The sequence below is a fragment of the Miniopterus natalensis genome, chromosome 8, assembly GCF_054644295.1.
Source record: "Miniopterus natalensis isolate mMinNat1 chromosome 8, mMinNat1.hap1, whole genome shotgun sequence".
In the NCBI taxonomy this organism is placed as follows: domain Eukaryota; kingdom Metazoa; phylum Chordata; class Mammalia; order Chiroptera; family Miniopteridae; genus Miniopterus; species Miniopterus natalensis.
In genome coordinates, this window is record NC_142088.1 from 26,444,642 (window position 1) to 26,456,649 (window position 12,008).

The following is a 12,008-nucleotide window of genomic DNA, read 5'->3' on the forward strand; positions in this document are numbered from 1 at the left end:
GAGGCAATTTAGTATAGACATGAAGCTGGAGCTTCAGAGAGACTGGGCTCTATTATCCCAGTTCTCTTCTTATCCGCAGTGGGTAAGTTGCTTGGAGAAGTTGCTTAATCTTTCTGAGCCTCTGTTTCCTCATCTTCCTTGTAGGTTGGTAGTTCTGAGGATTAAGTGAAATCATTCATCTAAAACATGTACTGCTGACCTTGGCCCTGAATAAGCATCCAGTTAATGGCTGATAGCTGCCTCTATGATTTCTGTCACCATCATCTGTAATGTACAGGGTGTCCAAAAAAATGTACATACACTTATACATTATTAATTCCAATGTGTTAAATCTGAAATGAAAGAAACATCAACTGAGCTATCAGCTGTTGAAGTATGTATATGTTTTTTTTGGGACACCCTGTATATCACGCAGTAGCGTAATGGAAAAAGCACAGGGTTGGGAGTTAGAAGACCCCGGTTCTTGTCCCACCTCTGCCACCAGCTAACTCTTGGACCCAGAAGATCACTTGATCTCTGGACCTCAGTTTCCTTTGCTGTAAAAGGCCAGGGAGGGGGTGGTATATTAGGTTTGGTTGAGCAAGAAGTAACATCAACTGATTGTTGAAGAATCTTGGGGGTTGGGCTAGATTAATTCACTTTTTTACTTCCCCCAGGAGCTCCAGGAAGTTCATGTGCTGACTCATTACAAACAGTGGTGTTCTTCAGTGTCGTTGCGTACACACAGTTAGGCAACAGATGTGGTGTTTCTTCCTTTCTTTATTATGAACTAAGGCTGGTACTAGATTCTTAGTCTTACCCAGATTATAAAATCACATAAATAAAAATAATATGAGGCACATCAGTAGAGCAGTCTATGGTCATACTCTGTCTATAACAAGCCCTAACTTTTCAGGTCTCATAGGAGGAAAGAGCTGCTTGGCTATTCTAGTTCACATTAGTCTACTTATGAAACCTAGTTAACAGGCATGACAGCCAATCCGAGCGCTGTGATACACTGGCTATCTGATCCTAAGCAAGAGCCCAGATCCATCCCTGATGAGTAAGAATAACAATGCTGCTCAAAGAGTACTTGTGATGGTGAGATAACATGTATGTCAGTCCTCAGGGATAGCAGGTTTTCTTTGATCTTTTTAACCTTTTATCCTGAATCTTCTACAAGCCACCATACTCCTATATTAAAATGTGCTCCACAGAAAAAGGACATTTGCAGAAAAAAATAAAAAGAAGAACCTGTTTATCAGAAATGGTTTCTTGACTGATAACATTGTGATTACCCTTTATGAAATGTGGGGTGTTACTTAGGTGCAAAAAAGATCTGTAAGATTGGCCCTGGTCTAAAGAGTTTGTCTTATACGGCTGAGTCCATTTCTCCTACAATCGGAACAGATGCACCGGAGCCTTTTTTCCTGCAGTTTCCTGATAGATTTTAGTTGCAGAACTGAAGGGCTGGTTTCTCTCAAGCTGGTCAACCCCAATGTATTTCTTTGACTTGTTAGTGAGTTGATGTTTATTTAAAACATAACATTGTACATAGTGGAGACAGAATGGATGGATTTCCTTCTTGCTTAAAAAAATCTGCTCTCTGAGAGATCTGGCATCATCCAAGCATGGGAGGCTGTGCCCTGGAAAGCTGGAGTGGATGTCAGGGATGAGGGCAGGCAGTCCTGGCAGACTGGGGGGCATCTTAGTCTTTCTAGACATGAATGACTGAGGGCCTTTCAGCTCAAACAAATGTGAGTCTCACCTTCTCTCAGGTTTCCTAGTCCCACTTTGCGGTAGCAGTGAACATAGCACTATTCACCATGTGGCCAAGCAGTGTCAAGGTATAGACGGTCATCTCCGAAGCCAGTGCAAGTTGAATCCAGGGCCCTTTTTTCTCTCTTGTGGTAATAAAGTAACTGGAGACCCAGATGATAAATAATGATGGAGCAGATGGCTGTCTCCATAGAGGCTTATAGCCCGAACACATCCCTGCACTTCCTCTGCTGTGTGGTGGTCGGTGGTTCGCTCTGAGTTTTGCGTTTCTGCAGATTTCCTAACCCCCAGTGTCCTGATCAGCTTGTGGGACACTGAACTCACTTTATGGAAATTACTCTTAAATATTCCAAAAAGCAGGCCGCTAACATGCTAGCCTGGAAAATGCAGGGCCAGTCCTCTCCCTCAGCGCGGTATAGAGTTTATGTTCATCTTTGACGTTCTTGCCAAGTACGATAACAGGAGAGTTGGAGAGCTTCAATCATGCTGTTCTTTTTAATGTCATGTTGGTTTTGCCAGGGGGAGGAAACATGAAATGTTTTAAATGGCTGTGTCTGGAGGTTATGATGAATGAAATGCTGACCCAAATTAAGTAATAAGAAGCTAGAGTTAATTATGAAATGGGTATCTCAGGGATATGGTTTTTCTAGTGGAATAGAACTTAAAAAGATAAAATTATTTTTTAAAGATAAAAGACAACTTTTTTTCAATTTTAAAACTCTGCTTTTTATTCTTACGAAAAGGAAACTTTTCACACAAAAAATGCCAAGAAGTTTTATATATATATATAATTTCGAAAGTCCACTACCAAGGTAACCTCTACACATTTTGAAGTGTATCTTTTCACTCACTTCTATACACACACGCACAAGTTAAAAACAAAAATACAGTCATACGGCCTATACTGTTTGTAACCTCTTCATGTTTACCAAATATCCCTAATCATGAACACCTTTCCATGTCATCAATAATTCAGTTTTTTCCTCCTCAGTACAGAGAGCATTGTCTACTATCAAACTGAGCTATCAGCTAGGAAATGGAAAAATAACAGGAGTCCTGTAATATAGTGTCACTTTCTTTAATTAAAAAAAAAGTTTCAGAACAAGAGATGGGCACTGGAAGGACCCCTTGGTGCCTTGTCTTTTCTGTTGTTGCCTTGAGCTACCCCCTTGGTCTTTCCAGTTCCCACCACCTGCTGGTCAGCTGAGGTGCATTGTGGTCTGGGAGGAAATTGGGAGAAGATTCTCATATATAGTCTGCTCAGTAGTTGAATCTCTGACATCAGGTCCTCTTTGACTCTTTTCCCCTCTTCCCTCTCATTCAGTTCTTACTGACAAGAATATTATAAGTTTTTACTCTTTTCTGATGTTGAATCAGCATGTGCTAGCAAAACTGTGTTAGTGATGTGTAGTAATAGTACCTTACTAAAAATCTTTTAATGTGCTGTACCTTTTAGATTGGTCTTTCCTTTGGGAAATGGGTAAAATGATCGCTAAAACATACTGTCTCTAAAAGGGGACTCATCAGTGACTAATGTAAAAAGTGGAGCTACTGAACATATTTGTGATTATGCAATGGAATGAGAGAAATTTTAATTGCTACAAGCAACAGACAATAGGATAGTCCAAGTTGAAATGACTAATGGTCCTTGAAAGCTGTTTCAGAAGTCTTATTTTAAAGTGCATATTTGTGAGTGACAAACATTACAGTTCTTAAGGAGTGGTTATCCCCCTTTCCTTGGCCTCAAGAGCAAAAACTAGTTTGGGCCCATCCCTTCCCACCTTCATCAGCACCTCTACTGCATCCCCGCCTCTCGCCTGGACCACTGCAGCAGCCTGCTGGCTAACCTTGCGCTCCTGTTTAGACATCCTGAAGTTCATTCCGTGCCCAGCAACCAGAGGGATCTGAAATCTCAAGATCACTCCCTCCCTTGCTTATACCTTCCAGTGTCCTAGAATGAAATCCAGACTCCTTGCTAAAGACTGCTTAGTAGGTGGCCTGGTCTGACCTACACTCCAACCTCAATGCATAAACTCTCCCTCCACCTGCTACCAGCCACCAGCCTCTTTCCTGCTGTTCTTCAACGTGCCAAACTCAATTCTGCCTCAAGACTGGAACTTCATGCCTGAACTCTTTCCTGCTGGTTCTTTACCTGGCTGGCTCTTTCTCACCCCCAAGGTCTTAGCTGAGACATGATCTGCTCAGAAAGGTCCCCCAGGCTTCTGCCCCAAGCGCACCTGTCACTCTCTCACACCTTAGTTTCTTCCTAGGACTTACCCCAATTCAGTCATTGTGTTTCATTATTGGTTTACTTGTTGATAGTCTATCTTCCCCCCTAGGATAGTCTATTTTCCCCTCAAGGTCCCTATGAGAACAGGGACCTTGTTTGAATTGAATGTGGTTTGCCCCCAGTGCTGAGTGCTAGCACATAATTCACACTCAGTGAATATTGTTTTTCTTAAACTAGCAGTGACTCTCACCACTCCAGACAAGATATGCCAAAGTCACTTTCGTATCTCTCTATCCTTATCTGAACAATTGGGATAGATACTAGTAATTACATTACAAAATTATTTTGAAAATTAACACATGCAAAGTGCTTAAGATGATGCCTAACACATTCAGTAAATTTAGCCCTTGTTTTTATTATCCCTAATACCCAGCCTTCAGAGCTGGCGTGGAGTTTCACAGTCTTTAGGTGTGCAAGAAATGTGCTTTATCCACCCAGGCTATTTCTCGTCCTGGAACCGTTCCTTACTGGGTTTTCTTCTGTTGACTTTAATTTCTTACATTTAAAAAGTATGTACTCTTCCTCTTTTCCCAGGGCCAACCACAGGTGAAGAAGTTATCTGCTTATAATAAATAGTTTGAGGAGTTTCTTCTCCCAGTTATCTCTGGATGCAGGAATTCCCACTGTAGGAAGGTTCCAAACTTTATAGACCCTGGTGCATTTTAACCAAGGTGACTTAATGAGACCTTAAAATTAGACATTAATTTTAATTAGAATTATTAAAGGCTCTAATGAGCCTTTAGATATTCATCATACATTTACTATGTGCAAAATCCTTGTGGGAGATATAAATTGATCTGTTCCTGTGGACCACAAAGAGAGAAGTAATAGACATTTAAATGAACAGATAACCAGCATCATTGCCACCAAATGGTCTATGACAAATTAGTGAGTGTAGTAACTGCTGTAGAATCCCTTTTCATTGATTCGCATTTACTGAACACCTGGTGAGGGGCAGGGGTTGGACTGTGCCACCATGGGTTACACAGATGTTTGTGAATAGTCTTAGCAGGAATTCCTGCTCTAAATCTCATGGCTGAAGAAAGTGTTAATGGGGATAGGAGAGAAATTTTGAACATTTAAAAGTCCTAACAGTAGTTATACCTTTATTTGTGTTAATGAATCTCCTTAGGCTAACAAAACAATCACTGGATTACTTTAATTGAATTTTGTCACTGTGTAATTGGTAACTTTGGATTTCTCATGTTGATTATAAGCTCTGAATCCATAGTCCACCCCCTCCCCATTTCCTGTCTTGATTAATGGCGCCTCTTCCATATCACTCTCCACACCCAGTCGCTAGCTCCCTTTCATTGGTGGGATAAATGGAAAAGGTCTTTGCATGAAGACATTTCGCTTCCTGATGTGGCCCTGCCTCCTCATTTGCTTCAGGTCCAGCCCTGGCTCCTGTCACTCAAGCTCTTGCATGTCTCAGGTCTCCTGATGATGCAATGCTTCCTCACACTTCCCGTCTGTGCTGGGAGCATTCTCCCTGTGGATCCAGAAAAAGCCTACACAACTACAGAGCCTTCAGAGCCTGGCACAGCAGACTCTGCAGGGCAGAGGAACTCACTGTGTTGTAATCGTATGCAGGGCCCCGGTGAATCTTTGGGGCCAGTTAGACAAAGGTATCCAGTTGCCTGGAGAAAGGCAGCCCTGGGCTAGGCAGGGCTCCTGGTTTGGTGAGCAGAGCCGAAGGGGGCCGGATTCGAGCGCCTGCTCGCCACAGCCAGGCCCTGGCACAGAGCACAGAATGCGCGGCATTTAGGGGTCCCATGTGCCTGTGTGCTGCTGCCTGAGTGTAAACCCCTTGTAGGCAGAAACCAGACGACACAGTCCTCCTTGTCTCCGGGCGGCAGCCCAGCGCCTGGCACGCAGGGTGAGCTCAGTAAGTATTCGTTCAGTGAATGAGGGAGTAAACGAAATGTAATGGAATTGAAAAATTAATGTTTACTCATCGGGGCTTTTGTATGGGAACGACAGGCTTTCAAAATATGGAACCTTCGGGGGGAGTAATAAAAGCAGCTCTACAGGTGAAAGAGCTCGGGTGCTGCCTGAGCACTCCCTGGGCCCTGAGTTAGGAGGCTCTGGGGAGCCCCAGGTAGGCCCCGTGCGCCCCTCCACAGCCCAGCTCCAGGCCCCTCTGCCCCTCCCGAATGCCCTGCTGGGTCGAGCTGCGGGCCCCCTCATGGCCTTAGGGGAAGCCTGGGGCAAAACAGATATGTACAGTTTTGACCTGACAAGTCAATTGGGTCAGGAATCCTCACATTTCCAGACAAATCTTGACATTATAAAGTGGTATGTTCCAAGATCCCTTAGGAATTTTCAGGAATGCTTTTAATCGCTTGATGAAGAGGCGGGAATAAGAGAAGGAAACTGAAATCGGAAGAAGTAGGCACCACTGACAGCTGAGAAAAAGAGAGTGTTGACAAAACACTTTCTAAATTACATTGCAAATAAAAAGGATTTCTTAGATTCAAATACATTTTATTTCTAGGACAGCATTTTCTAGATGAAATGAGGCTCATGGTTTTCTCTTTTTTTCTCTCTCAACTTAAAATCCTGACTATAATTTTTTTCTTCATCTTATATTTTGGGTCCTTATAAGGTACCAAAAATCAGTTCTGAGAAAATGGGGACTAAATTAATAAATAAGTACAGACAGAGAGAGAGAGAAATACACTAATCAGTGAATCAATCTAGGAAAACTTGGTTGCAACTGTGATACTTTGGCTCCCTGCATATGGATAATTGACTTGTCTATCTATAGGAAAGAAGAGGGGGTAAGAATGTGACCTCCTGGTTAACATTTGAAGAATCCAGAAAGCACCAAGAGATCTATTAAGTCAGACCAGATGTCTGGGGGGCTTTTAAATCTTCTTTATATTGATGCCAGCATGATTTCCCAAAGATGGGTTCAGGCCTGCCCTCCTCGAGTGGTTCTGGCTGCATAGATCAAAATGAGGTAAACTCATTATAGACTTAGTGTGGCTGGCTTTGAAAGATTTGAAAAATGTCCTTTTGTGGAGACTGAATAACTGGATGTACTTTTGCTGCCAATATCAACATGGTCCAAGGGCCCTCCTGTTATTTTCTGCTGGAGTTTTCTTAGGACACGGAATGGGGCGGGAGAGGGGGTGTGAAAAGCCTCAGAGGATTGTGTTTTGTTTTGCTTTTTTTTTTCCTTCCTGTTTTTGGCTCATACAGCAAGTCGATGGTAAATATTGGGCAATTTACTTAACCACACTATTCCTCAATTTCCTTATTAGCAATGCTGTCTTGTTTATAAGGAGTTTTGAAATTTTTGCAAGCACACAGAATGCTGGTGTGGATAACCAGCGTAGATATCTTATTTCTAATCCACTTGATGTCTCTCCATAGTAGAGACCTACTGCATCAGACTCACTTGCAGTGACTATTAATTAAAATGCAGATCCCTAGGCCCACCCCGAAGCTTCTGAATTAGAATCTCAGGGGGCACAGCTGAAAATCTCCATTGTCAACAAGCTTCTTGGAGATTCTGATCACTCTGAGTATCTCTGTTTTCTGGGGAGCCTAGCGTAGAACTAAGTACCAAAAAATCCCCTGGTATCTCCCAGGGTTTTTTTGGGTGGGCCCAATTTGGACCATTTTCCTCAGAGCTACTGCATATTGTGGTTGAATCATCCATTTTAAAAAATATTTGAAGCTTTACTTTGCTAATCCCTGTCCTCAAAATGTATGTAACCTGGTAGGATGTTGAGGACCAGCAGTTCACCGTCAGGGATGGGATGAAATTAACGGTCAGACTTCCAGAAGTGAAAGAGCTGAGCCAATGCGCATTAGTCTCCCTGTTTTTGGTTTAATGTTGGACTTCCCCTAGGAACCCAAGGTTGAGGTCCTGTTCTTGATTTGGCCACTGACTCACCTTTGACCTTGGGGAAACCATTTAATCTTTCTGCAGTTTCTCCCTTTACAATATGTCCTCTGAAACATTTTTCAGGGTAAGGTATTCAGTTTATTCGGAAGGGTAGCCACATGTTGCACAACAAGATGTAAATTAGGAAGCAGTGACAGCCTTCAGTCATGGGTCAGTAATTCGATTATGTCAGGACTGAAGAGGATCAGGAAAGGTTGTCCAGTCCTTCCCTCTGTGTTGAGAACTGAATCTTCAGAGAAAAGAGTACCCAGGCTTGTGCACTTATTGGATAAGATACTATAGTGTCTACAAGGTAATACCGAAAGTGCAAAGAGGCATGCAGAACTCCTCTGTTTCTGTGCTCAGAAACCTGGGGAACGAAAGGACAGCTGTTTACTCCCTGCTTTGCTCCACTACCTACCCTTGATCGGTGTGATTCTGTTCTATCACATTTATGACACTTGCCACCTTGTCTTGGACCTGTAGGAGCTTTCTATTGCTGCATAGCAAATTACCACAAGCTTAGCAGTTTCAAGCCGCGCACAATGATTGTATCACTGTTTCTGTGGCTCGGAAGGCCAGGCCTGGCTTAGCTGGGTCTTTTGCTCAGCGTCTCACACAGCTGAAATCGAGGTGTCACCTGGACTGCACTCTCATCTGGAGGCTCAATTAGGGAACTTCCTGTTTCCAAGCTCCCTTAGGTTGCTGGCAGAATCCATTTCTTGCAGCTGTCGAATTCCTGGCAGCTTCTTCAAATACAGCAACAGTGAGTCTCTGACCTCTAGATATTTTTTTTAAAGCTCTCACCTACTTTGGTCAGGCGCACTCACGGTAACCACCCTTCTGATTAAGTTAAAAATCAACTGATTATGGACTTCAATAACATTTGCAACATATCTTCACCTTTGTCATATTCCACTGGTTACAAGTGAGTAATAGGTCCTGTCCCCACTCCTGCGTGGGTCATGGAGGATCGGCTTAGAATTCTGCCTACCACAAGACCACAATGAATTAATATTAGACATTCAATCTAATGTTCGTCGTTCGGTCTAAGTATGTTCAAGGTAACTGGGGACTTCAAACATTACTATTTATGAATTTTCATTCCCATGTATGTGATCATTTTGTTAATTCTTAATCAGCTAAACCTTTAGGTAAGGGAAAATATTTGGTTGTCAGGAGGGGTCCAAATACTTTTGGTTGTCAGGAAGATCAGGCTTTAATGGGGTGTTATCTATATATTCACTATAGTCATGTTCTGTCCTAAACAAATAAAACATTAATTAGGGGATTATTGCTTACCTAGAATTAGTGTCACTTTGAGTCACTTTTATTTCCTAGTTCGCCCAACATGATTCAGTTCACAAAAATGAATTCATATGTTCCTATTTAAGATTACAGCTATATATGAGTTACTCTTAGAAGAATTCTCCCAAAAGTTGACCTATCACACTCTTTGATACACCAGCACTACCAAAAGAAAAAAATAGGCAACAAAGAACCTTCTATTAGGTATAATCAATAGAGATCACTTTTTCAGCATGGTTCTAATCATAGCAATGCACTGAAGAGAGAAAGACAATGGATAGCAACCAGATTAATATTGCTCTGTAAATGAAATGCATAACTAAATAAAAAAGTGAATAGGCTGGAAGAGATTAGCAGGAGATGATACAAGAGTTAATATCTTTATTTTGTAGTATTCATAAAAATCAATAAGGAATCCTAAAACTTTAAACAATCAGTGGACTTCACACTCATTAGGATGCCTGTTATCAAAACAATAACAGTAAGTATTGGTAAGGATGTAGAATAATTGGAACCCTGTGCACTGCTGGTGGGAATGTAAAATGGTGCAGCCACTATGAAAAACAGTACGGCAGCTCCTTAAAAATTAAAAATAGGATTACCTTATGATTTAACAATTCCACTTCTGGGTATATACACAAGAGACTTGAAATCAGGGACTCAGACAGATATTTGTACACTAGTGTTCATGATAGCATTTTTTACAGTTTCCATCCAAAAGATGGAAACAGCCCACACGCTTGTTAATGTGTGAATAACAGGCTTGTTTGTACATACAAGGGACCACTATTCAGCCTTAAAAAGAAAGGAAATTCTCACCCATGATACAACATGGACCTGGAAACATTATGCTAAATGAAATAAGCCAGTCAAAAAAGACAAATATCATATGATCCCACTTACATGAAACACTTAGAGTAGTCAAATTTAGAGAGACAGAAAACAGAACAGTGATTGCAGGGATGGGAGAGGATGGGCGTTAGTGTTCTACAGGTACGAAAACTTCAGTTTGGAAAGACGAAAAGTTCTGGAGATGGGTGGTGGTGATGGTTACAGAACAATGTGAATGTACTTAATGCTGCAGCACTTAAGGTGGTTATTAATGTGACACATTTTATGGACTGTATATGTTATCACAATAAAAAAGTTAAAAGATAAGGAACATGTAGATCACAAAGCTGAAAATGTCACAAGCAAGTTGATTTTGGGAAAGATGCTCAGCCTTATTGGTAACCAAAGGCAGAAAAAGCATTTATTTTAAAAAGTACCACCTTTTAGTCTAATGGGGTAATTAAGTTATGTATGTAACACACAGAGTCTGGAATATAATTATAGTCAGAACATGTTTCACTTCCCTGCTGCTTCTTCCACTCTCCCTCAACAAAGATAAAGTCTTCATTTAATATTTCTGTTCCAGTGTTTTGCACAAGATAGAGAGGACTGTCTTTTAGTGTGCTCGTTCAGTTTTTTACAAAGTAAAGCCTTTTCCTTGAGGCCCAGGTTGAGGTTCCAGTGTAAAGAAGGTATAACAAGAATTAATTAAATCCAATTCTGAAATAATTTATTATATCAAAAAAGGTGTTTGGCTGCAAATATTAATTAGATAATTTCCCCTCTTAGAGTTTGTAATAACAAGAGTTGTAGACTCCGATCCAATACTATCACCATGTCCTAAAACTGGTATTCTTATAATATAACAGAGCTTTTTTACTTTCCTGTTTCTAATAAGCCATGTGGCCACACAGGTGCCTTACTATTTCTTTGTTATTTCATAATTTCCATGAGTCATGATTATCTCTTGACAATTTAATGAAGGCACTTAGAGTAAATCTTTTTGATGATAAGGAAATGTAGTTAACAATACATCTCTTATTAATTGGTCAAGCACTATGACCCATGCATTGTATTAAGCATGTTTCTGTCATTTCATTTAATCCTCATATCCTTCTGAGACAAATTATATTACTCTCTTTTTATCGGAGAGACAATTGAGTCTCAGAGAGTTTTAATAACTCACTCCAAATCATGCAGCTGGCTGGTTGGTAGAGTTGGAACTCAAACCCGAGTCTAACTCCAAACCTCTGATCGTCCCACCACCACACTACACTGCATCTAGGGATATAATTATATTTATTTCGTAAGTATGAAAGTGATTTATAAGAAAATTTAAATGTAACTTTGTAAAAATAGGTCATTAATAATCGTAGGTCTTAAAATTCCATATTAATTCAGGAGCATTTTTTATTGATTTCCGAGAGAGAGGGACTGAGAGAAACATTACTTTGTTGTTCCACTTACTTATGCACTCAGTGGTTGATTCTTGTATGTGCCCTGGCCAGGGATCGAACCTTAAACCTTGTCTCATCAGGATGATGCTCTAACCAACTGAGCTACCCGACCACTTAAGTCAAAGGAGCATTTAAGTCAAAGTTTAGCTCCCACAAACAAGCTGTTCTACATTCTTAATGAAATGCTTCCTATTCCATGTCAAAAGTGTAGATTTGTTTCCTGATAAGATGTACTATTTGAAGACCATCAATTTTTTTATTGTGATTCAGGTGCAAATAACAGGAAAACATATTTTTTTCCTATCTTGGCAAAAGGGGAGGTATTTCTAAAAAGAATACTTAATGTAATTATTTAAATGGCAGTTATTTTGCATTATGATTTAGGAGAAAACAGATTGTAGCACATAATTGAGGAGTCACAGTGGTGTACTGACTGACTGACAAGAAATTGCAGCCAGGGAATTTC

The 12,008-nt window shown here is 40.8% G+C and overlaps 1 protein-coding gene across 1 annotated transcript in view; it reads left to right on the forward strand.

The window, feature by feature from the left end:
• Positions 1–12,008, forward strand: part of HECW2 (HECT, C2 and WW domain containing E3 ubiquitin protein ligase 2) — a 291,378-nt gene that overhangs the window by 277,147 nt on the left and 2,223 nt on the right. The window lies entirely within an intron of this gene.